Below are 23,668 nucleotides of genomic sequence, written 5' to 3'. Positions count from 1 at the left end.
AGCACAAAAAAAAAAAAAAAAGAAAGAAAGAAAAAGAAAAAAATGGAAAAAAAAAAACAACTACTTTCCACCTCCAGGCTCCACGTGCATCTCCCCCAGCCCTCCCTTCTCTTTCTCTCTCCCCGGGTCGGGGCCCAGCTCTGGGATGGGTGGGGGCTGCGGGCCGGCGCGCGGGTGGAGGGAGCTCCGGCGGCGCCCGCACCCTTTGGGTTTATTTGCATAAGTCAAATGGGGGCGGGGGCGGGGGCGGTGGCGGTGGCGACTGCGAGGAGGCGAGATTGCCTCCCCGTAGGCCCCTTCACGCCTCTCTCTGCGCTCTCCACGATTGCCTTGGGGAGAGAAATCAATAAGCCCAGGCCGCCTGGCGCAACTTTAGATGCCCGGCGTTGGCGTTCGGTGGCCGCCTGGGCGCTGGGCCGGTGCGGGGTCCCGGGTCCTGGCCGCGGCGGGAGGGGGCGCGCGCCGGGCGCCTCCTAGGCCCAAAGTTTAGACTTGGAGCAAACTTTTCCCCTTCCGTCTCCGCGGGTGTGTGCCCCCTCGGTGCCCTTGAGCTGCCCCGCGGGCCTCAGCAGACTGACTGTGGCGCCTGGCCCTGGGCCCCGCACTGGGGAACTTCCCCGCTGCCACGCGCGCGTTACCCCGAGAGTCAGCGGCGAGGAAGCTCTCCCGCCACCCCCTCTGAGCCCGGAAAATTCAAACACGCACCTGCGCACCCCCAGCCAGACACGCACCCCTACGCGCGCTCGGCCCCCGCTTTCCCGAGACGAGTCCGCAACAGCAGTGGCCAGATCCACGGGCGGGTGCGGGAGCCGGATGCGCTGCGAGCAGTCGCCGCGCCCGGATCCCTCTCCCTCCATCACACACATTTTCTGATTTTACCCCCCTCTGAAGCTTGGGGAACGGGGAAATTTCCCAAGCTCCGATTTGTCCTGCGACGCGCGCGTGTCGCCTTGTCCCTCCGGCCCTGTCCTGGCGGCCGATGGCTCTCCGTCCCTGGCTTGCGCGCAGCGTTCCTCCCGAGCTCCCTGCGCTCTATTCCTGTCCCGCCGAGACGACTCCCTGGAGCCAGCGAGCCGAGGCGGCGTGCGCTTCGAGTGGGGACCACGGCGGTGGCGGCGGCGCCGGGAGCCGAGGAGTTTGCCAGTTGCCGCGGGGTCGCGGTCATTTGCTGCCTCCGCCTCCCCTCGCCCCCGCCTCCCGCCTCCCTCCTTTTCAGACAACGTCGCGCTCGGAAACTTAGATTCCTTCTCCTTTTTGGCCCTCGACGAGCCCCCCTCCCCACCTGTTGTGAGCTCCGCCTTGGTCCCGGGAGACTGGCAGTGACACACACGGGCGCTGGGGAGCTCAGCGCCCAGAAACAAAGTCGCATGGCCCCCTCCCAAGTGTTTGCTTCGAAATCGCTGCCTGCAGCCCCCCCATTCCCGCGCAGCTCCCGCCCCCTGTGAGAATAGGACTAAATAAACAGTTGTAACTCCAAACCTTGCGCCCGCGATCGTATCCCTATCCCACCCCCTTCCCCCTATTCCTCCCCCCCCTCCTTTTTGTTGTTGCAACTTTGTGAGATCCTGGGGAAGGTGCTGAGACTTTGGCTCGGGCCGATTTCCCGGTCTCGGGATCCTTGCAGGGATTCCCTGAGCCGCATCCTCTCTTCCCTCCACGCGCACTCGCGGGTCCTCGGAGCCCGCTGCCCTCTCTGTCCTGGCCCCTCGGCCTACTCACCCGTCCCGTCCCCTTCAGTTCCCCCCAGCCTGCACGGGGAAGATTTGCTGAGGGTCGCCCCGGTTTCTTGTCGACCGCAGAACCCGAAAGTTTGCAAGAGGAAGAGAGCGCGCGGCGAGCGAGCGAGCGGGCCGGGGGCAGCGGCAGCGGCGCCGGGGACCATGGTGCTGCCGGCGCCTCCTCCGCGGGCGTGAAGGCGGCGCTCCTACTCCCTCCCCGGACTCCGCGGGTAAGTCGAGGCGGCCGCGGGCGCGGGGGCCAGGGACACCGGAGAGCCCCGGGCGGCACTAGGGGTTCTCCGTCCCCAAAGAGCCCGCCGGGGCGGCGCGAGCCTAGCGATAAGGCACCGGGAGCGAGGAATGTGCCCATCCTCAGGCCGGTAGGTGCTTCGAAATACTGGACTTCTTCCCCCCCACCCCCGACCCTTTTTCCCTCTTTCTTTCCTAAATCCGAAAATCTGTAGATCAAAGTTTAGCGTGGAGTGTAAAGTGCTCCGATAAAATATGGTGACATCTTCGCCCCCCTTCTCACCCCACTCCCCTCTTATAACTATTAATTATTTCCAAGTCATTGTGTCCAAATACCCTTGCTGGGCTGATTACAAAGTGTATTGATTTAGTCTGGGCTCATCCTATGCTTTCGTCTTAATTCATTTTCTTTTTGCTCTACCAGAAGACCCAAAATGAAACTTATTTCTTCCTCTTCTCTACCTCCCCACCCCCCAAGCCCTCATCTGTGAGGCTTGGGCAGAATAATGAAATTAATATAAACATTTCATTTGGTTGCATTTGACCTTCTCCAGTCCACTTCTGAGGGGCTGAAATTGCGCTCATATCTGCTCACAGGTATTTTCCAAGTTAGCATTTTCTTTTTTGTCACTGCTCTTTAAACAGGAATGCCGGAGGAGCATTCTGGATTCCCTTTGAAAGGCGTCTGTACATTCAAACCGTCTACACTTCACCATTGGTTGTACGTAGACTTAAGGGTTTAGGACTTGGACAATAGCTGAGTTGAGAAGACCTCAAGGATATTTAAAGGAATTTTTCTGCTACTGAAAATATATTGAAGAATCGCTGCAAAATTTTTCCATTCCATCCCCTTTCCCCCATCCCCGTTTTCCACAGCAAGAATCAATTTGGAGGGAGATGTGTAAACTAGAATTTTAAAAGAAATAGTAAGACTTCAGGTGTTTTCTACCCAGGGAGAGCCTACATAATTGAGAAAGAGGAGTTCTTGCTATTTTTCTGTTCCAGAGAGAAATGTATCAAATCTTTTTTAGAATTCCACTGGAGTTTTGATTCTCAAAGTGGAAATACCCATCCCTTTGGGTCCAGGAAAAGAAAACTCGGCTCACAGTTTCAGAAATTTGGAATGTTTTTTCTCCCCCCTCTCTGTCTTTCTATTTGAAACGTCTTACAATTAAAGAGCAAGAAAAATACAAAAAAGGAACTCAACTAGTTACCATTCAAAAGGTGTCAGCTAAAATCTCACTGCAAAGGGAAAAAAAAAAGGTTTAACATCTTGCCACTGGCTGCATCCCCCACCCCCCTTAGACTTTGGATTAGTCATTGTATGAGAGAGAGGGAGAAAAAAAAAAATCACTTTTTTTTTTTTTTTTTTTTGGAAAAGTAAAGTAAACAGCCTCCAACTGCTGAACCTTGACAACCCAAATTAAGGAAGCAGGAGAGATCAAACAGAACTGCTGCTGGGTGGTTGTCAGGAGCTGCTACACGGAGAACCCTGGACTATTCGATCAAGCAGCAAGGCTATATGTTCACTTATGCAGAAATGGACCATTGCAAATGCTAATCTTTGTTGTGCAAGCGAAGGCTCACTTGGAAGGAAATACTCAGCCCCTGTCTGGGCAGCATTTGAATTCCTTATGGATGCCGAGTCGCTAACCAAGTTATTATTATTTTTTAATGTATCCTTCTTTATGAGGAGAATGCCACCCAAAAATGTATTAAAGGAATATTAAGTCGTCCAGAGGCTGTCTTGCTACCAAGAACTGTGCAATGGAATTCTTTTTACCAACATTAGACTCCTACACCAGAGTTAGATAACGTTTTCTCACATTGAGTTTAGAAGATCTGCCTTGTCAGAGAAGCCAAGGTTTTGTATGTGAGGGTTTAAATCTGATGTGAAGCTCAAAAAAAAAAAAAAAAAAAAGAAAAAAAAAAAAGAAAAAAAAATCTCTGGTGATGAAGTTTTGTGTCAGCCCACTCTTGGAATTTAAAAAGGCGAGAGAGAGCAGTTTCCAGATTAGACATAACCTCTTTTTTTAGATTGACATTCAACATGACCACGTTGCTACTTTTATTCAAGTTCTCTGTAACTTGTCCTTGCTTGTTGTCTAGGAAAATTTAACTGCTTTACATTTTTAAAGGGAGTAGTAACAGTAATTACTGTAGCATTTTGTTTTCACAGGTTTATCAAAGTATAATGAAAGAAACATCAACTATTCAAATTAACTGTCTCAAATAAGGGGTTTATATTGCTGGAGATGTCTCTAAGATTTTGTGTTTATATTTAAATCCTGGAGTATAAACTGAGTAACACTTCTTTTTTTTCTGGGATAAACTATCCCCAAATTAAATGTCATTTTAAATTAAGTAGAACAAAGTGGGAAGTAGGATAAGTAAACACATGCAGAAGAATAAAAATAATTGTCATTTAAGGATTATATTTTTAATGAACAAATGTCGGTCACATAGTAAGCAGTTTATATATTTTTTATAAGCCAGAGTTTCATAACCATGGTGCACAACATGTTTCAAAGTCTGTAGTTTTTACTAGCTATACCTTTATTGTATAATTAAGCAATGTGAGTTAAACATACACATGGATGCTATTAGGCAATTTTCTGCAATATGTAATGTTTTGAAAAAGCTATAAATATTTTCTAGTTAAATCACTTATACTTACAATAGCAAAAGTTAACTGAGTTAATATTGAGCTTAGGCATGGTTTTCTGTTACTGAGTTTTTCTTTGCCTTTTTTAAGACTATACCCCTGGCCTTGTAAATTTGCATCTTAGGCTCTGTTGAAGGGTATGTCTGTTTTCAGCAGTTGTTTAAATTAACAGAAGAATTGTGATATTTTTCAAATATATTTATATTGCAGCGAGTCCAATGCCAAAATTAAGAAAGAGAAGGAATATAGCAGATGTGACAACTTCTTTTGAACCCAGCTTCCTCTTTGCAGCCAATCTTATTGTGCATATTTATTTGGTTTTCATGTTTTACTTATGACTCAAACTGAATTTTGAAACGCTATCTTGTAAGATTCCACATCTCAAAAAGTATGTATGTTTAGACAAGGTTAGGTGTTATAGTACCTACCACATTTCAGTGGGAATGCCAAGAATATTTACAGGGTATAGCAAGAATTTTGTCCTTTAAAAATAATTTTAGGTATACGTTAATAAAACTTAAGTAGATTGCAGGCTGTCAGAAAATAGTATAAATTTTGTTTATGATTCTGTTACTTTAAGGTACTTACATTAAAGAAACTCATTTAACCCCTGACTGAAGAGCATTAAGTGGGGAGGGGAACCCTCCAAAGAGCTCCCACTGCCCTTTGCTCTCCCGATAATCTTAAATTACTACAATTTAATTGCAACTTCAAGGCATTCAGCGTGAGCTATTTCTCCACGACCGAGAAAGGGTTTCCAGAGCATGGCTAGATTTATACAGGTGGTATTTTTGTTAATATATATATATATATATTTTTATATATATATATATATTTTTTTTTTTTGCTAAGGGCTTTTCCTTTCTTCCTTATCCTGTTAGATGTCACACTTCTTTTATAGATTTCAATCATAGTAAATGCCATTTTTGCTATACAAGCAATGATTGGCCGTTTTTTCTTTTTAAATGTGTTTTTTTGAATCTAGAGTATATAAAGCTCTCAAGCAGGTCGGGGTTTGTTTTCTAAAGAAAATAACCTCAAGAAAGGCATCTGCTGAATAGACAGGTGAACTTTATACCTGAGCCAACATATACTTTTACTATTTGCAGGGGAATTTTTTTTTTTTTTTTAGGTTGATAGTAGTTAGTCCCACCAGGTGATCAAACATTGAGTTTGTGAGACAAGCCAGCAAGCCAAGTAGGTTTGCACTTGGGCCCATGCATTTTTTTTTTAATGATCTTTCTTGTGATTTGTTACTCTACTCTGCAGGCCACTTTGCTATACATATGCTATCCAAGGAACCATCTTAAACTGATTTTTCAACATATTTCTCTTCTACGGTACTTGGATGAATTAAGGTTAAAGGCTCCAAAAGCTGGAATGCCAGCAGGCCATGAGATGAGGCGAGTTCCTGAAATGGGCAAACCTGGTGAAATTTGGGGTATCTTCTGCATGATAGTTTTTTTTTTTTTTTTTTTTTCCTGGGATGTTTGTAGTTTATTTCAATGTGCATGTGACCATGTGCTTAATGGAAATTAAGCAGATTTGGCTTGTGTCGCCAACCTAAAAATAAATGTTGTAAGGAATATTTGATTTCTAGAAGTGTTTTTGTTTTGCATCCCATAGATAATGTTCTTGCAATTAGGGCTGCAAGGCTGGTATTCTGCAAAGAGGAAGTACAGTGGGGGAAAGTGCATGGCAGTCGGGAAAGACAATTAGTGTTCTTTGTTTCTTTAATAAATTATTCTTATTAATTATAGTCAGTTTGTGCTAAGGCATTTTTCAAGCCTTGTTTAGAAGTCAGCTCCCATTCACAAGAAGATTGTGCCAGAAGCTGTGTTCTTCTCATGCACTGTTGTTTTACCCAGTTGTGAAATGTATTGACCAGATTGACTTGTGGATGTCTCTGCAAGGCTTGTTTTTCTTTTTGCAATGCCCTGATGCCCGTTGTTAACACGTGCCCTGCCTTGTACACAACAGGTGTTTGTTCGGTAGTTATTTTATGGGACTTAGAGTGAGAAAAAAATGTTTCCTATCTAGCCAGCCACTGTGAGAACGAGTTGCCTAAAAGGAAGAACCTACCTAGTACCTGAACAGGTGTAAATGGGTGTTTCCTCATGACCCTCCCCAAGCTGCTGTATTTAAAAAGGAGGGGAGGGGGACTCAGTTTAGTGCCATGAAATTTACAATTCAGTTGTAATAATCTAAGATTATTGGGAGAGTGCAAAGGGCAGTGGGAGCTTTTTAGTGGTTTGGCCTTGATGCTTAAAGCTGCTCAGTTGTAGGGTTAAATTAGTTCCTTCAATCTGAGTACTTAAAGTAACTAAATCGTAAACAAAATTTATATTAGATTCTGACAACTAATAATCTATATAAATTATATTAAAGTATCTGGGCAAAAATTTAATTAAAGACAGAAGTACTGTCAAGCCCTGTAAATATCTTGACAGGTCTACTCAAATGGAACTGATATCACGAAATATTTACATATGTCTGGTGTGTTCGGGAACATCTCAGCAGTGCCTGTGCAAAGCTAATTGCACTTTCCTTCCAAATCACATTTTTAATAAAATAGTTTTTTTAAAAAAGGGAATATGAATACATACACAGTTGTGTTCCAGTATTCTGTTTACTATTTACTTCTCTATACTCAGAATCATGTTGTGATGAGTGTATTTCATCAGACTGCTGCTAATTCAGATAAATAGCTGAAATGGGATCATTGAATAGAAAGCTCATGTCATTCTGTTTGATTTCAACCGTTTGAAGATATCAGAGGCTAGCATGTTACAGGACAATTTACTGAGGGAAAAATGGATCTGAATGTGGGATTATTGGGCCCTGTTTATGTTCAGTAGAATAGATTTGCTTAAGATAGGACAAAGATTTTCTCCAAGTTTTATGTTTGGATGTATATTTATTTTAATTCCTTGTAAGTCAGGTGGACATCCACATTTTGCCAGATGCTCTGATTTTAGCTAATTTTGTGGTTCACTTTGTTTACTAGGACACTGAAGAATATTTCTGGCATCAAACTGAATTTCCGAAGTGTCCTTTCCCCCTCCCAGCTGTGCAATTGAGTCATAATGTGACTTTCTCTGCTCCAGGTTCCCTGCTTTTGAATTAGGGGTAGTATTTAACATATGTTCTTTGAGCCTAGGGATCCAAGGATACAGGGCTTTGTTATCACTCACATTTTTAAAAGATGTACTTGGTGCTCTCAGGACAGTGACTGCAGCTTTTGTGGGGGAGGATGTGATGTGAGTTTTGCTTGAGTGTCCTCTGCCCTGGTGCCTACCTCCTGATGACCAGCGGCACTGGTGGCTTCCCCTTCTGGTGGTGAGCACAGACATGGAAGTGGATGCTCATGTCTGAAGTGGAGGGACGTTGTTGGTCCTAATTCAGCCTGGTTCAAAGTGAGGTCCTTGCTCACCTGCATCTGTATCTCCGTGTGTGTGTGTGTGTGTGTGTGTGTGTGTGTGTGTATGTGTGTGTGTGTGTGTAGATTATTAAAATACAGATCCTTGAGTCAGGATTTTTGCTGACTGACATGGTAACGTACATTTGTAACAAACTTCCCTTGATGATTCTGATGCATACTAGAGACCTGTGAATTAAGTGATTTATTCTGCCAGATTTCTGGAACTGAAATCTCTATCTTCACTTGGATTTTACTGATTATTTCTTTGTTTTTATCTTTAGGCCCATCCCGTGTTATTTTTTAATATATTTGGATTTTGATTACGAATGAAAAACGGTGGTTTTTAACCAAGCCACGAGTATTGGAATCACAGCAGAGCTGTTGTTCCCAACACAGACACAGTTGCACGACTCCTGGATGTGCCATATCTGGGGTGGGGCCAGCATCTGTGTTTTTAAATAGCATCCCACATGGTTCTGATGCCCACCAAAGTGGGAAAACTGGACCCGTCAGTTATCAGAGTTGGAGGAAAGCCTGCAACCCGTTTTAAGGGTTTAATTGAGTTGGTTGGCCATTGTGAAACTTAAGAGAGGAAAACAGGGCTCCTTTTTCAGGAGGTCACAAAAGAAACCTCAGAGACTTAGAGAAACAGAGGCAGAACAAGAGCCTCACAGTTCAATAAAGGGATAGGAACAACCTGGAACATTGGTGTTTTTCACCAAATGTCAGTATCAGATAATTTCCTTTTGAATTTTGTCTTGCCTGCATCCATGTTTCCCAATGGATGTTGTCATGCTGTAGCTACCAATTAGTGTCAGATGGCTTTCTAGAATTTTTTTTTCTGAGTATTCCATCTTAATTTTAAAATCGTAACTGTTTGCTCTTTAGATTAACCCTGCTGGCAGAAGTGTTTTGATTTTCCCGAGCATCTTGGGAAATTCTCTATCGTATGTGATGGGGCATGCACGAATCTTGATGGAAATGGCCTAGCCAACGATGCCACACAAATGAAGAAACCGGAATCCTAAGAAGAAGGCATCCTACAAGATTATGAAATAAAGGAAGATAAAATGCTAAGGAGGCTTGTTTAAATATTCAGGGCTTCAACTAAAGATCTAACCACTAAGATCAAAAGAGTTATTTAAGTAAAAGTTGTTCAGACATTTTTTCATCTGTATTAATAATGTGCCTTTTGAAGTTACCTGGTAATAATGTGTCCAGAATGCCCACACCTAATTTTTAATTTCCATTTTGACTTTGGGTGTGGTTTTATTTTAATAGCTGCCAAAAAGCTGGCAATTGTTTTTATGTTTAGAACTTCAAGTTAGCTTTGTCTGTAGGTTTAGGTAGCATTGGGGGTATTCCTCTAATAAAAACTTTCAAAATTACCGTTCTGACCCTGAGGCACTTAAAAAAAACTCTCAAGGGCCAAATTTTAAAAGTAGAGAGCGTCTACCACTGCACAAAGAATCTCTATGAAAGATGAAACATGGAGCTGATTGAAAGAATAGAGGGCGCAATGGTAGATGACACATAGTTACCACTGTCGCTGGTAATCTACAGCTTGATGTGAAATCATTCCGCCTTGTTTGTTGAAACGTTAATCATTTCATTAAGAAAGGTTAAGTAATTAACTGATACTTCATTAGGGAATCAATGACAGACCTTTTTTTAGTGATGTATGATAGATATTTTCTAATAGAAAGTTTGCCCCATTTAATTATTTGGAAAGAAGCTAGTTGAGCCTTGGGAAGGAGGGGTGGGGCATCTTCAGATAACATCGCTGTCCATAAGCAACTTTAAATAATTTTGGAGAAAATGGTCTATTAGAATAGAAAATCGTTCAGTCCCCAGTTTTCTTTTATGGGCTCTATCAGGCATGTTGTTGCAGACCTGCTGTTGTTTTGCATGCCTTCTCTGGGTTTAAGGAGGGTTCAGCTGCTTAAATGTGTTCGTCTTAGTTTCTAAATAATGGCTTTTGTTGCAGTGTGATGCATGTTGACAGTAAACCTGCAGCCGTAACTTTGGTAAGCTTACAACAAATTCTTATACTTGTAGAAGCAAGTTATCCTCCTTGCTGCTGACTTGGGGTGCTTCTCCCTTTTGTCTTGCTATCCTTATGGCAATTGCAGCAAAAGGTTTAAGTATTCTGGGATGAGGATGGGGTGGCGGTGGGGGTGGAGGGACTCTCCACCTGGCGAAAGTTCACCTTTTCTGATACCTCTTTGTCCTGAAATCACACCCAAGGTATGCTTCTTGCATATTTTTCCGTGTGTGTATTTATGTCTACTCAAAAAAGTACTTAAGAGAGAAATCTCATTTCTGTGTTTGCTTTTATTTTGCTTGAGAAGCAGGACAGTCACATTTACTAAATACAGAGTATCTCTTTGTTAGAAGTGACTTTCCTACAGCAGACTCCTGAGTTTAAAGAATTCTTTAAATATAAGGTAATCCTAAGAACTTTTGAAAAGCGGTGGAAATAGATTTTATATTGGGTTGCTGGGTTTTTCAGTATTTGTAACCAGTGCCCGAATTATTGAATAGAGTGTGATGCCTTGGCCTCAAGCACTTTGTTATGTGAGTTGAGAACAACTCAACTTTCCTTTTTAAAGAAAGAAATCAGGCTAATATTTACAAAGATATTTATCTTAAAACTGTGTGCTTACGTTTCCATTTTCATTGTGAAATATGTAAGGCACAAAAAAGGAACAAAGAATAAATCAGTGAGCACCCATCTACCTGTAGCTCAGCTTAAGAAAGAAGATGCTGCTGGTTCAGGTAGGAGAGGCTCCTGGAATATCCCATCCTCATCTTACTTCTGTCTTTCTTTCCTAGAGGTTACTTTACCACTGTTTTGCAGCTGGGTGGTTTTTATCTCGTGTAGTTCTTTGTATTTTTAATGTGTATGCATGTACAGGATTCCTCAAAATACAGGATTTTGTTTTGCATGTTCAAGGTTTGTTCCGATACCATCCTACTATATGTGTTCTTTAGTAACTTGCTTTTTTTTTTTTTTTTTAAATCAATAGTTAAATTCATCCATGTGGATACATGTAGCTATAGCGTATTGATTTTCCATGTGAACATTTTGAAATACTGGATATTAATTCAAGACAAGTTCTTTAAATTTGAGCCTAAAACCCAGCAGCACTCTGTACATTGAACATTTCAGATTCATAAGAAACCATCAGTCCTGACTGGAACTTCCTAATTTGTTCATTTGCCTGTGTTTTGGGGGAAAAAACTTTAAAACCTCAACCATTTATCAAGGAATTTGATTAAAAAAAAATCTATCAAGTGGCTGATCTCTTACATTAAGGAAAAAAACAGGCAAAGCATTCATTTGAAGGAGCCTAGCCATTTTCTCTTTCTTATTTAAAGACTTGGCTTAGAACTTAACAGTTACATATGCAGGGTAGCGAGTTAAAAAGCCATGTTTAATTAACAGGCGCTTTATACTTCTGTATCCTTGTTAGGATATAGCACCTTGTTCTTCAGTGTAGAAAGTGATTTCTGCATATTTTAAAGGACTGGCATCTTTATGGTAAGAAAGCCATATAAATAAAGATATACTTAGATGAAAATCGGAACATGTTTTTAAAATAGTGTGTGTCTACTTTCATCTCTGTTATCAAACTTGCTGCATAAGCCAGAGTTGATGCTCTGTGATTATGCTAATGACCAAAAGAATCGATGATGCGAGACTAGATGAAATCCATGGTATAATCGGGGAAAGTTATCAGTTTTTTTGTCATTAAGTATTAGTGATAAATAATACACTTCATTTTGAGTAGATAGAACATATTTAATTCTGATGTACAGAGTTTCCATTTAGTCAGGCTCATTGCTGAGTAAAATGATCATCTTTTGTAATTTAAGAGGAAAGAGAAAAGACATTTTTGTCAGCCTGACTAACAGCCATCTAGAAATGTTTACCTTGACCAGCCAGGGAAGATTGGAAAAACTTAATTTTTTTTCCTCCTAGACAACTTGGTTATTTGTACTGACATTTTATTAAGAATATCAGATACTCAGTAAATAGCATAAATGACCAGAGATGTTAAACAAAATGAGTGTGAAGGTAGACAGTGTTTCCCTGAAGAATGGGGAAAATGATAACAAAGGGGCAATGTTTGGATAACGCTCTTTTTAAATGACTGGTCTGCGTTAACCAGGGACTATCAGAGTCGGTATCACCCATTAGACAGCAGTTTTAATTTTTTTTAAATTGAGTTTTTCATATCAAATAAGATCATACTTAGTAATGGTTTAAAGAGAAGTAATACTTGTAACTTAGCATCTTTTCCTGGGTTACTAAAACCTTAAGGGAAAAACAACTGATTCTACCTTCCTTGTCAACAAAGCATTTCTAACACATTTCTCTGTAACAGACATTTCTCCGTGGATAGAGTTTAGCAGTTTTACTACTGTAGGACAGTACCTAGTGACAAGAGAGAAAATAATAGATTAATTAGCATTGTTTTGTAGGACTTGAAAAGTGATTGAAGTCTACGAGAGAAGGAAATCAGATTGATGTTATTTTTAAAAAATGCATTACAAAAATGATTCTCTTCACAGCAAAGGCTCCTACCCAGGCTGGGGCCAGCTGTGCTCTGCCATTTCCCTGCCACAGCCTTGTCCATCCACGTTGGCTCTTACCAGCAGTACCATCTGCTGCTCCAGCAGTGGCCTTCTCTATGGTAAGGCAGGCCAATTGGGTCAAATCTTGTGATCTGGCAGATGTCCACTGAGAGCTAAGATCGGGCCAGGCTCATATTTATGTGTGTCCAAAGCCAAGATTTCAACTTGGTGAAAGGCTGTGGAATTTATTTCCCCAAGTGTTGCCCAAACTCTGTTCTTTTCTTCAACTGCCTCCTTGGGCTGAGATGATTGCTTAATGTTCTTAATTATGCCGGATCCCTCTGTATTTTCGAATACCTGTGGGTAATTCGGATCATGGGTGGTCACAGAGGCTGGCTCAACGAACAGCTTCCCTTTCTGAATGGGAAAATCCCAGGGAGCCGGACCATGGACTGTGTGTCAGGGAGCTGAGTGGAGGCTGAAAGAGGATGGAACGCTTCCCTTGAACTTGAACTGGCATTGTTTTGCATCCAAGTGTCCTTCACCCTTGGATTGGGGAGAGTCTTACAATGAATAACTCAGAAAAAAATGTTTTAAAAATATTCCTAGATTGTAAGATATCTATAGCCCTTATCCATAGCCATATCTTAAAAAAAAAAGAAAACAGGAAACAAAGGGTTTCTTTACCCAGGCCAAGTGAGCACTAAAGTTTCCTGTAAGAATGAGGAGGCAGTGGGGGCCACTTTGCTTTCGAGACTTGGAGTATTAATGGAAGAACTTCTGGGACTCCCCTGACCCCTCAGGTAGGGACTTGTCAGAGCTCCAGAAGACCTAAGGGACAATCAGAGCTGAGTCACGCGTTTGTCCATGAGGGGAATGGGGTTGAAAGTGGAGACTGATTTTTCACTGAGTCACATAGCCATTGGGATCATAATGATTTCCATAACCATATTTACATATACTTGTGAATGCAGATATCTACATTGGCACATATATGTGAGTGTATCTCTTTGTGTGTGTGTGTATATATATATGAATATACTATTCATATTTAAAAAGATAAAATATATACTTGATGTTCCTTATACTGTTTTGTTACATGCTGCTCTTTCACTCTGTAGCAGAGTATTTTCCAGTATAATACAACTGTCTTCTGTATGATTGTTAATAACTACTTGCTCTTCCATTGTATGCATTTATATTTGGTTTTCCTTCTTTCTTTGAGGGCAGCACTGTAAGGACCAAATGGTCTCTGCATTTGTAATTTACATTACATGAGATGGGAATAAGGACATCATGGGCCTGTGGCGTTGCGAATGTTTTCTGTGGATATGTGTGCTATATGTCCGCATGCACTTGTGTACACATGTGCACATTTGGTATCTGGAACTGCTTTTTTATAAGTAGTTCCGACTCTCACAGCTCCTTGAGTTTAAAAATGCATCCTGTCCCTTCATACCCCCATTTCTGCCCATTAGTGACATCTGTGTCTTGCTTTTTCTTGAGCTCTGACAGTCATACTTAACACATTTTGGTTTGCAGCTTGGAGCATGTATTAGGGATGAAGTGAAAAAAATGCTATTCTCTGCATTAAATATAAATTTTTGAGAAACTAGGACAACCAGGTCTCATAGAGTGTAAATAGCCCATGAAACAAGTTGCCTGTAAAAATGTAGTATAAAAATCCAAGTCTTATGAGGCATTTGAAAATTCAGAGAACAGGCTGGGCACAGTGGCTCACGCCTGTAATCCTAGCACTTTGGCAGGCCAAGGTGGGTGGGTCATCTGAGGTCAGGAGTTCGAGACCAGCCTGGCCAACATGGCGAAACCCCATTTCTACTAAAAATACAAAAATTAGCTGGGCGTGGTGGCTCATGCCTGTAATCCCAGCTACTTGGGAGGCTGAGGCAGGAGAATTGCTTGAACCCGGGAGGCAGAGGTTGCGGTGAGCTGAGATCATGCCACTTTATTCCAGCTTGGGTGACAGAGCAGGACTGTCTCAGAAAAAAAAAAAAAAAAAATTTCAGAGAACAAACAAAAAGCAGAAGACCAGCTGTATAATCTGCTGGCCCATTGAAAAAATTAAAATTTGGGCCGGGCGCGGTGGCTCAAGCCTGTAATCCCAGCACTTTGGGAGGCCGAGACGCGCGGATCACGAGGTCAGGAGATCGAGACCATCCTGGCTAACATGGTGAAACCCCGTCTCTACTAAAAAATACAAAAATCTAGCCGGGCGAGGTGGCGGGTGCCTGTAGTCCCAGCTACTCGGGAGGCTGAGGCAGGAGAATGGCAAGTAAACTCGGGAGGCGGAGCTTGCAGTGAGCTGAGATCCGGCCACTGCACTCCAGCCTGGGCGACAGAGCAAGACTCCGTCTCAAAAAAAAAAAAAGAAAAATTAAAATTTGGGGTCCCTATTTAAAAGGTAGTAGGCATTTCAAGTAGGTGATGGCAGAGCATTAAACCAAGGGTGGGACTCTTCTGAACTTGGGGCTTTTCTGAATGTGGGGCCCTGTGGGACTGCACAGATCACATGTCCATGAAACCAGCTCTGCCTGAGATTCAGAAACTGTCTTGAAGGGCTTTATTTCTCTGCAGCAAGGGTTCTTCCTCTGTAGAACAGTAGGACCAGGTTGGGACAGGCATAGCAGCCTGAGGCCCTCCTGTGCAGCTTGCACTCATCCATCTCAGTGTACTCTATTGCTGAATCCAAACCGGGTTCAAATTCCTCAGGAAGCACGTACCTTCTCCTGGATATGCATTGAGTGCAACATCTTAGCCATTTCCACGACTGGGTATTCTCTGCGGGCTTTCTGCAAGGTCTCATGAGGGAGGTGAATCCTGTTTCTTTCCTTCCCTCCCCTCCCCTTCCCTTCCTTTTCTTCCTTTTCTTTATTTCCCCTCCCCTCCCCTCCCCTCCCCTCCCCTCCCTCCCTCCCTCTCTCCCTCCCTCCCTCCCTCCCTCCCTTCCTTCCTTCCTTCCTTTTTCCCTCCTTTCCTTCCTTTCTTTCATTTTCTTTCTTTTCTTCTATAGCCCTTCTCCCAGGATTTTACCATTTTGACTGTATCTTCCATCTCAGTCACCTTCCTTGCCCTTCTTCATTGTCACCTGCTTCATTCTGGAAGAGGCCTTTAGGGCCTACAACCTGAAGGCAGCCTCAGGAAAGAATGTCCACTCTTTTCTTCCTTTTATCCCAAAGTGTTAGTTGTTAAATAAGGAGATTCTTTCTGGAAGTGCACTGTTCGTTTCACTGCTTTCAGGAATTGCAAGCTAATCAGGCCCCATCAAGTAGAGATGTGGTTGACCAAAGCCTTACAGAATGCAAAAGTCATTTTATGGACATGTGGTACGGCTGCATTGGACAGTTGGGGCTCCCTCACTGATGAAGCTAACATGAGCTTCTCTGAGGGTATAAGTCCAACTGGTTTGAAGCCAAGAATGGGTTTTTTGGTAGTACCAAATTTTAGAATCTTAAGATAATTAGATCATTCTGGAATGTGTTCACCTCAGACTAAGTAGCTTGCATTCTCTCCTGTAATATGCACTGCTTATCTGCCACTTAGTAGCTTTGGCATCCTGAGCAAATGACGGAGTCTCTGCGTTTCGGTTTATCTTGGTGGCAGTGATGGAGCCTGATGTTAGGATTGATGGGAGGCATAAGTGAGCAAATGTGTGCAAAGCCCCTAACAGTGTTGGCTCGTGGTAAACACTTGATTCTTGGTGGCTGTTTATTAATCATGAGAACTGTTTCCGTTACCTGAAGTTGTGTTTTGTGGGAACAATGTATTGACAGTCCACTTTCTCATTTTTCTTTAGAGTGTTTGATGATGGAAATGGGGAAGGTTAAAAATCTTATCTGCCATGCTTTCTTGCTTTGTTCCCACTTTCCCCACGTTGTTTGGGCTGTCAGCCCCTTTTCTCCTATCCTCTTCCTTCCAGCACGATAGCTCCTCCTCACACAATGGTGTGCAGCAGTTTTGAGGGGGCTGTGAATATTGGGAGGGGGTGCTTTGTGAGGTGAGGGAGAGACTGATTCTGAGAGCCCAGGGAGAAGATGCGTGTGTGTGTGTGTGTTTTAGGGAACAGAGTGTGATGAGATTATTAGGAGTACCCAGGGCCCAGGCTCAAGGAGACACTTCTCATGTCCCTGTGGCCTTTTGAAGCTGAAGATGACCAGAGCAGGTAGGCACTGGTGTCAGCCCACTGCCTTCAGGAGGATGCTCTTTCAGAATCAACGGAGGGCACAGTGCTTTTTCTCCAGAGAACAGCATTGACTTCCCCACACATGGGTCTGGTACATAATAAGGAAAGAAAGGAAAAATAAGTTGAAGGAAGGAAAAATGAGTGATCCCCTGTTGGGCTTCTCTCCCTCCCAGTCATAGGTTTTGAACATCAGAGCATTCCTATCTATTTTCCAGATTGCCCGTTGAATTGCCTTTTCACAACAACCTTAATTTTCACACTACAGGGACTGGAAATGATACTTTAGTTGGGTCAGACGTTAGACTACACAAGGGTTTTATAGTCAGGTTTGGGATTTGAATGTGTTTACGTAGTCTGTCTGTATTATTTTTCCCTGGCAAGGTGTCTGGTGTTGGGTTCCTTGGGGAACGAGAACGTGGCTCAGGACAGCTCACCATTTGCAAGCCAGTTATTAACTTGTAATCCACTCACCGTTTTCAATGTCTCTATTTCCCCACCTCTGTCAGGGCAGTTGGAGAATAAACTGGCTCTGCGGCTTTGCAGGTTGGGAAGAGGGACCTCACATTTGCCAACTGTCACTCCCTACCGTGATCCTAACCCCCGTGAGAGGCACATTCAGCCACATCTGCGCTGAGTGCATGTGGAGCGGCTCGGGCAGAATCTTTAACTGCTGTCATCGTGGTGGGTGAGAGGCGTGGATGTTCATATGACTGTGCGCTTTTGGGGGATTATACACAATAGAGTGGAGAATGAGGTTGTTTCATTGACCATCGTGGAAGTAACACGTGGATCTGTGTTCATTTATTGACTCATTCACTCGATGATTTATTTATTCCTCATTTGTTCACCTCTTCTCTCATTTGTGCCTTTATCGACCCCAGATGATGTCTGGGGCAGAAAGCATTGCTCCCTGATCACCCAACACCACCCCCTACCTTATTTTTGGACATCCTCAGTTGGACATTCTAATACAAACATCATTTAAACATCCAAACCCAACGTCATTATGCATAGAGATCTTTGTCAACAAGCTTATGAGATTCATCTGCTTCAACCTTTTATTTACTAAATAGGTGGCCGCCCAGGATCAAATGGGCCATCTTTATGCATAGTTACCATTTCTGCAACAAATGTGGCTTTTAGTTAATTTTGACTACCGAAAATATACCAGGTACCATACCAAGTATAAGCTGCCGCTTTTTCTTTCTAGCCTGAGCACTTAATTAAGACCTGACAGATTGATTTTTCCATTAGGCCAGAAGGCAGGTGTCGTCTTGAGTAATTCTTGGTTTTAATTTCTTATTAAGAGTCTGTTTAGCTCCCCCGTCACTGCCACCAAATATGTGTATTTAGCAGAGACTCTCTCTCACCCGACGAGTTTTACACAACGAATTGGTAACAACCAAAATAAAATATCCTAACAATAAGGTCCTGTTTCAAAGGTACCAATAAGGAATGTTACCTTCCTGCTGCTGTGTGCTTGGCATCCCTGTAGAAGGCCCGCCCATGGGTTAGCGTGGTCTGGTAGTCTGAAGCCCATGGAGCCATCATTTCTCATCCTTTCGTAACCCTTAACACTGCAGTGTGGACAGACTGACGGAAGACATTGGTATCTTTATGGCCTCTAACTCCTGAGTGGATGATTTGATTTCTTTCGTTTTTCTTTTTTCTTTGAGACAAAGTCTTTCTCTGTCGGCCAGGCTGGAGTGCAGTAACGTGATCTCGGCTCACTGCAATCTCCGCCTCCCGGGTTCAAGAGATTCTCCTGCCTCTGAGACTACAGGCGTGTATCGCTACACCCCACTAATTTTTCTATTTTTAATAGAGACGGAATTTTGCTATGTTGGCCAGTCTGGTCTTGAACTCCTGACCTCAGGTGATCCACCTACCTCAGCCTCCCAAAGTGCTGAGATTACAGGCATGAGCCACTGCCTGTAATCATTTGATTTCTTTTCTTTCTCTTTTCAATTTCCATCCTCCAAAATGGTATGGAAATAACTTCCCCAAAATGATTGTTTGCCCATCCATTGAAATATAAATTCCAACTTACAAATAATTTTTAAGAAAAGTCTGTAATTGACATTTAATTCCAGGGATAAAGAGTGTTGCTAATGTCAGCCTGCAACACTGGCCAAGGGTGTAACCAAATCCTCATTCAATGTGGTCACGTGTGTCAGTCACACTGCAACGTGGTAGTTACGGGCAGCGACTCAAGGTCGGCCAACCAGAGACTTTTAACACTTGTTGGGTGACTCAAAGCTTATTAACCTTTCTGATTTACCTTGATCTTCCATAAATGTGTGTGTATATTTGTGTGGGTTTAAAAGGACATAATAATAGAACTTACCTCATCAATTTGTTCTATGGATTAAATGAGGTAATCCATGTGGAATGTGACACAGGGTGCCTGGCAAATACAGGAGCTTTATATATGTTAGCTTTTCTGATTATTACTATTCTATCTTTATTGGTTAAAAGTCACATTAAATAGCCAAGGCAGATAACGGATGAGAACTTTGCAAAGATTACGAAAAAACTGAAGGAAGCCTACCTCATATATATGGCATGAGCTTTGGAACATCAGGTTAATTACATTTTTGTTGCGTTTTGGGGTTTGTGTTGACTTGCTTTGGTTTTTGTCTGTTTGCTTTTGAATAAGGTCCTAAGATACGGTTTCGCTGGGTTTTTTATTTGCTTCTGAAATTAGTGCAGGTGCAAGTAACAGGAAGTGAAACCTTAAGTGGCCTGAGGGAACCTCATTCAAATGGTGCCAAGCAGGTATAATATACAAGCATTATCACCTTACTGATAATCTGGCATACTGTGGGTATTCACACGTGCCCTTTGGATTTCAGAGAGTGAAGTCATACGGCAGTTTGGCACCAACTTGCCCGGCTCCTTAGGAAAGGTGAGAGGGAGGAAAGCCCTCATTTTTTGAGACGGTGTTAAAAATGTGGTTTTACTTGTCAAGTGGCACAGGATTGCAGTTGTCATTTAGTCACATTGTCTTTGACGTTCCACCTTGGGTGCGAGGAAAATATCTTTAATAAGTGAATTCACACCCTGTTTTTAGAGTTACAAAGTCTCCTCTGGGTTTGAGAACTATGTTACATTTTTCCTCATATTCTGAAATGTAGAAAAATTTAAGTATTGAAGACCCAAGACTAGAATACCAAGTTTTCATGGCTGCAATACAGAGTTTTCCAAATGTTCAAATATTCTCTCAGCCCGGTGGTCATATCTACAGAAAGCGTTGTCTTTCAGACTTACTTTGGTTCTTTGTCCTGAAGGATTTAGAGAGAGCCCACAGTTACTTTGCCTTTGTGGTAGGTAAGGTGACTCCGTTCTCAGCCAGTTGCCGATCTTTACCTGCAGTGAGCCCTCAGACATGCATTGAGTTGAATAAAATTTGCCGAGCTTGGTCTGCCATCCTAGGGGGCATTTCCATGTGCCCTTCTTTGTTGAACTCAGAAGTGGGTCAGATGTACAAGATGCCCATCTATGTCTTGCTTTTGGTAAGAGAGCATTTCAAATAACCTACTGCACCCCATAGAGCAGCAAGAGCTTTTGCATCTCTCCCCTAGGGCTCCACTGAGCCAGGATGTTGTTCCTTTTCCTTTACCTTGCTCTTCCCCAGCCACTGCCTGGCCACAGTCACACACATACACATACACACACCCCTCTGCAGTTTGCTCCCACTTCACCTTGCATAGCCAGCCTGGCTCTTCATTCATCTCTCCAACCTCGCCAGGCTCACGTTCTGTATTTTCCCAGAAAGGCACTAGCTGGGGGCACAATGCTTCTCTTCCCATTGCTCTTAAAGGAAGGGATGGGAACAGGGAGCAATTGCCTGAGTGGGAGGGAATACCAAATAAAATAGAGACAAAGGAATGGGCCCAGGAAGTCCAGATTATGTATCTGTGGGGCCCAGAAGTCATTGCTGAACTTCTTATTTGAGTAAGATCCAAGAAAGATCCAGTTCCACTAATAGAAAAACCAAACTATTTCATTCCTGACAAGTATCATCTCTGAAGCAGACCAAATAGGATTGAGCCTCAGTGTGGTCACTTAGTATTTGGGTGAGCTTGGGTCAATTTCTTAGCCTCAGTTTGCTCTTCTATAAAATGGTTTTGTTGTTGATAATAAGAACCTGTTTGGATTGTTGCAAGGATGATTCACATGATGCCCAGTGTCTGGCATATCCTAAGCCCTCAGTAAAAAGTCAATAATATTAGCGCTTATGACTGTGTTGGTTAAAGGCAGTAGTTCATTGTGCCTAGTCAAGAATCCAGCCCAACACATAGATCAGCGGATACTGAGCCAGAGTCTGGTTCACATCCGCAGCCTGGCCACTTACAAGCCACATGACCTTAGACAAGCTATTAACATTTCTGTGCTTCAGTTTTCTTACCCACAAAATGGTATGATAGCACCTGCTGCGTAAGGCTGGTGGTGAGGATTAGGTAAGTTAATGTATGTAATTTACTTGGAGCAGGGCAGAAGGCCTAGAACATAAGGAGCCCTCAATAAATCATAGGCACTACTGTGGTTGCCCTTATTATGCCCACAGTGATTATCATTGCTCCCTGTCCAGGCAGAAACAACCATTGGGAGGACTCATGTAGATTTCTTTCATATCCCTCCATTTCTTGACAGCTCGGAGGACAGAAGCCCAAGACTGAGAGTTGGTTGGAGAGTCTTGGTTTTAAACCCAAACTCCTATCATCAAGCCTCCATGCTTGGCCCTTTTTCCTTTTTGCCTAGGATGGAGACATATGGAAGTAGTTTGTAGTGGTCTAGAATCAGCCCTTGGCTTTGCAAGTAGAAGATGAAAAATGTTTACTTGCTGTTTGCTATACTTACTTGCGTTTTCTTTCTTTCTTTCCACCTCCCCCAAAAGAAAGAAAAGAAGAAACTGAAGGTGGGAATGCATCTTTGGGATTTCCTAGGTTAGTGGAATAGTGAATGAAAATACTGTGCAAAGGAATATACTGGTGCTTGGTGATGTTTTGCATGGGATAGAATTTGATTTGCAGTGATTCTGTCTAGGATCACATATACGGGACTAGTCGGCAAATGCCAGCTCTGCAACCACCATGGCATTCAAAATGCTTAGTGAGTGCTAGCGCTGTTGTAATGTTTTATATGTGTGATTCATTCTATCCTGACAGCAACCTTACAAGGAAGAGACTTTCATCTCCATTTTATAGACGAAAAAACTGAGTTCCAGAGAGGTTTAGAGCCTGCTCAGTTACATAGTTCGGTCTTTTCCTATTTCATCTAGAATACTATAATCACAACAGGTCATGGTGACGAGGGACCTTGGTCATAGTCTGGTTCAGCTGGCTTTTTTTTTTTTTTTTTTTGCCAGCTTTATTGAGATATAATTCATATACATAAACTCACCAATTTAAAGTATACAATTCAGGCCGGGTGTGGTAGTTCACACCTGTAATCCCAGCACTTTGGTGGGCAGATCGCCTGAGGTCAGGAGTTCGAGACCAGCCTGGCCGACCTGGTGAAACCCTGTCTCTACTAAAAATACAAAATGAGCTGGGCGTGGTGGTACATGCCTGTAATCCCACCTACTCAGGAGACTGAGGCACGAGAATCACTTGAACCTGGGAGGCGGAGGTTGCAGTGAGCCGAGATCGCGCCACTGCACTCCAGCCTGGGTGACAGAGTGAGACTCCGTTTCAAAAGAAGGAAAAAAAAAAAAGTATACAATTCAACAGTGGTTTTTAGTATATTCACATAATTGTATAACCATCATCACAGTCAATTTTAGAACATTTTTGTGTCCCGCAGAAGAAACCCTTTAGCTGATGATTACCTTTAGCAATCGTCGTCTTCCCACCTCATTTCCTTCCAACTCCCTCAGCTCCAGGCAACCACTAATCGACTTTCTGTTTCTATAGGTTTGCCTATTCTGGATGTTTCATATGAATGGAATGAAACTCCCTGTGGCCTTTTGTGTCTGTCTGCTTTCAGTCAGGATATTTTCAAGGATTGCCTATGTTGCAACACGAATCAGTACTTCATTCTGTTTATGGCTGAATCATATTCCATTGTATAGATATACCACATTTTGTTTATCCATTCATCTGTTGGTGGACACTTGACTTATTTCCACTTTTGGCTATTTTAGTTAAGACTACTCTGAACATTCATATACAAGTTTCTGTGTTTACGTATGTTTTCAGTTTTCTTTGGTGCGTACCTAGAAGTGGAGCGACTGGGTCATATGGTACCTTCTATGTTTAACCTTTAGAGGAACTGCCGAACAGTTTTCCAAAGTGGCCGAACTATTGTATATTACCATCAGCAGTATATAAGGGTTCCAGTGTCTCCACATCCTTACCACTTTTGTTTTTTGAAATTAGGAAACTGAGCTTGGGAAGGTTTTAATGACTTGCTTCCAGTGCCATACCTGGTTGTGTGAGCCAGGTTCTTTCTAGGCCTGGAAGATGTGAGGATGATAAACATAATCTTTATTGCAGGAGTTCACTGTCTGTAGAGGAGTCAATTGTAATCACATTACACAGTGATGGTGACAATAATGGTGCAAAGACATTGTGGAGCACCATTATTTTTTCTTCTTGATGAAACAAGATTATTTAGTGGCTCACATAACTGAGAAATATGGTGGTGATTAGCTTCAGGTACAGTTGGAGCCAGGTGCTAAAACAATGATGTCAGGGGGTGGCTGCCTCTTTCCATCTCTTGCCTTGCTTTCTCATTGTCTCTTTGATTCTTAGCCCTCTCATTTCTCTTTGTAGGAAGATGGCTACTAGCAGATCTAGGTTTATGTTCTGCCATATAAGCATTTCCAG

At 42.7% G+C, this 23,668-nt stretch overlaps 1 protein-coding gene across 6 annotated transcripts in view; it reads left to right on the top strand.

Moving 5' to 3' along the window:
- Positions 1-1,541: 1,541 nt before the first annotated feature.
- LOC105479577 (forkhead box P1) overlaps positions 1,542-23,668 on the top strand; it is a 630,259-nt gene continuing 608,132 nt past the window's right edge. For 5 of the 6 annotated variants that reach the window (XM_071089096.1, XM_071089092.1, XM_011737586.3 and 2 more), the window contains exon 1: positions 1,542-1,948. The gene's annotated coding sequence lies outside the window, so the exon portion shown is untranslated. Of the gene's footprint in view, positions 1,949-2,002; positions 2,099-23,668 lie in introns of those variants that run through there. The other variant, XM_011737580.3, reaches the window with a different exon arrangement.

Source organism: Macaca nemestrina, chromosome 2, assembly GCF_043159975.1.
Source record: "Macaca nemestrina isolate mMacNem1 chromosome 2, mMacNem.hap1, whole genome shotgun sequence".
NCBI classification, from domain to species: domain Eukaryota; kingdom Metazoa; phylum Chordata; class Mammalia; order Primates; family Cercopithecidae; genus Macaca; species Macaca nemestrina.
This window is presented reverse-complemented; position numbering and strand designations above follow the sequence as displayed.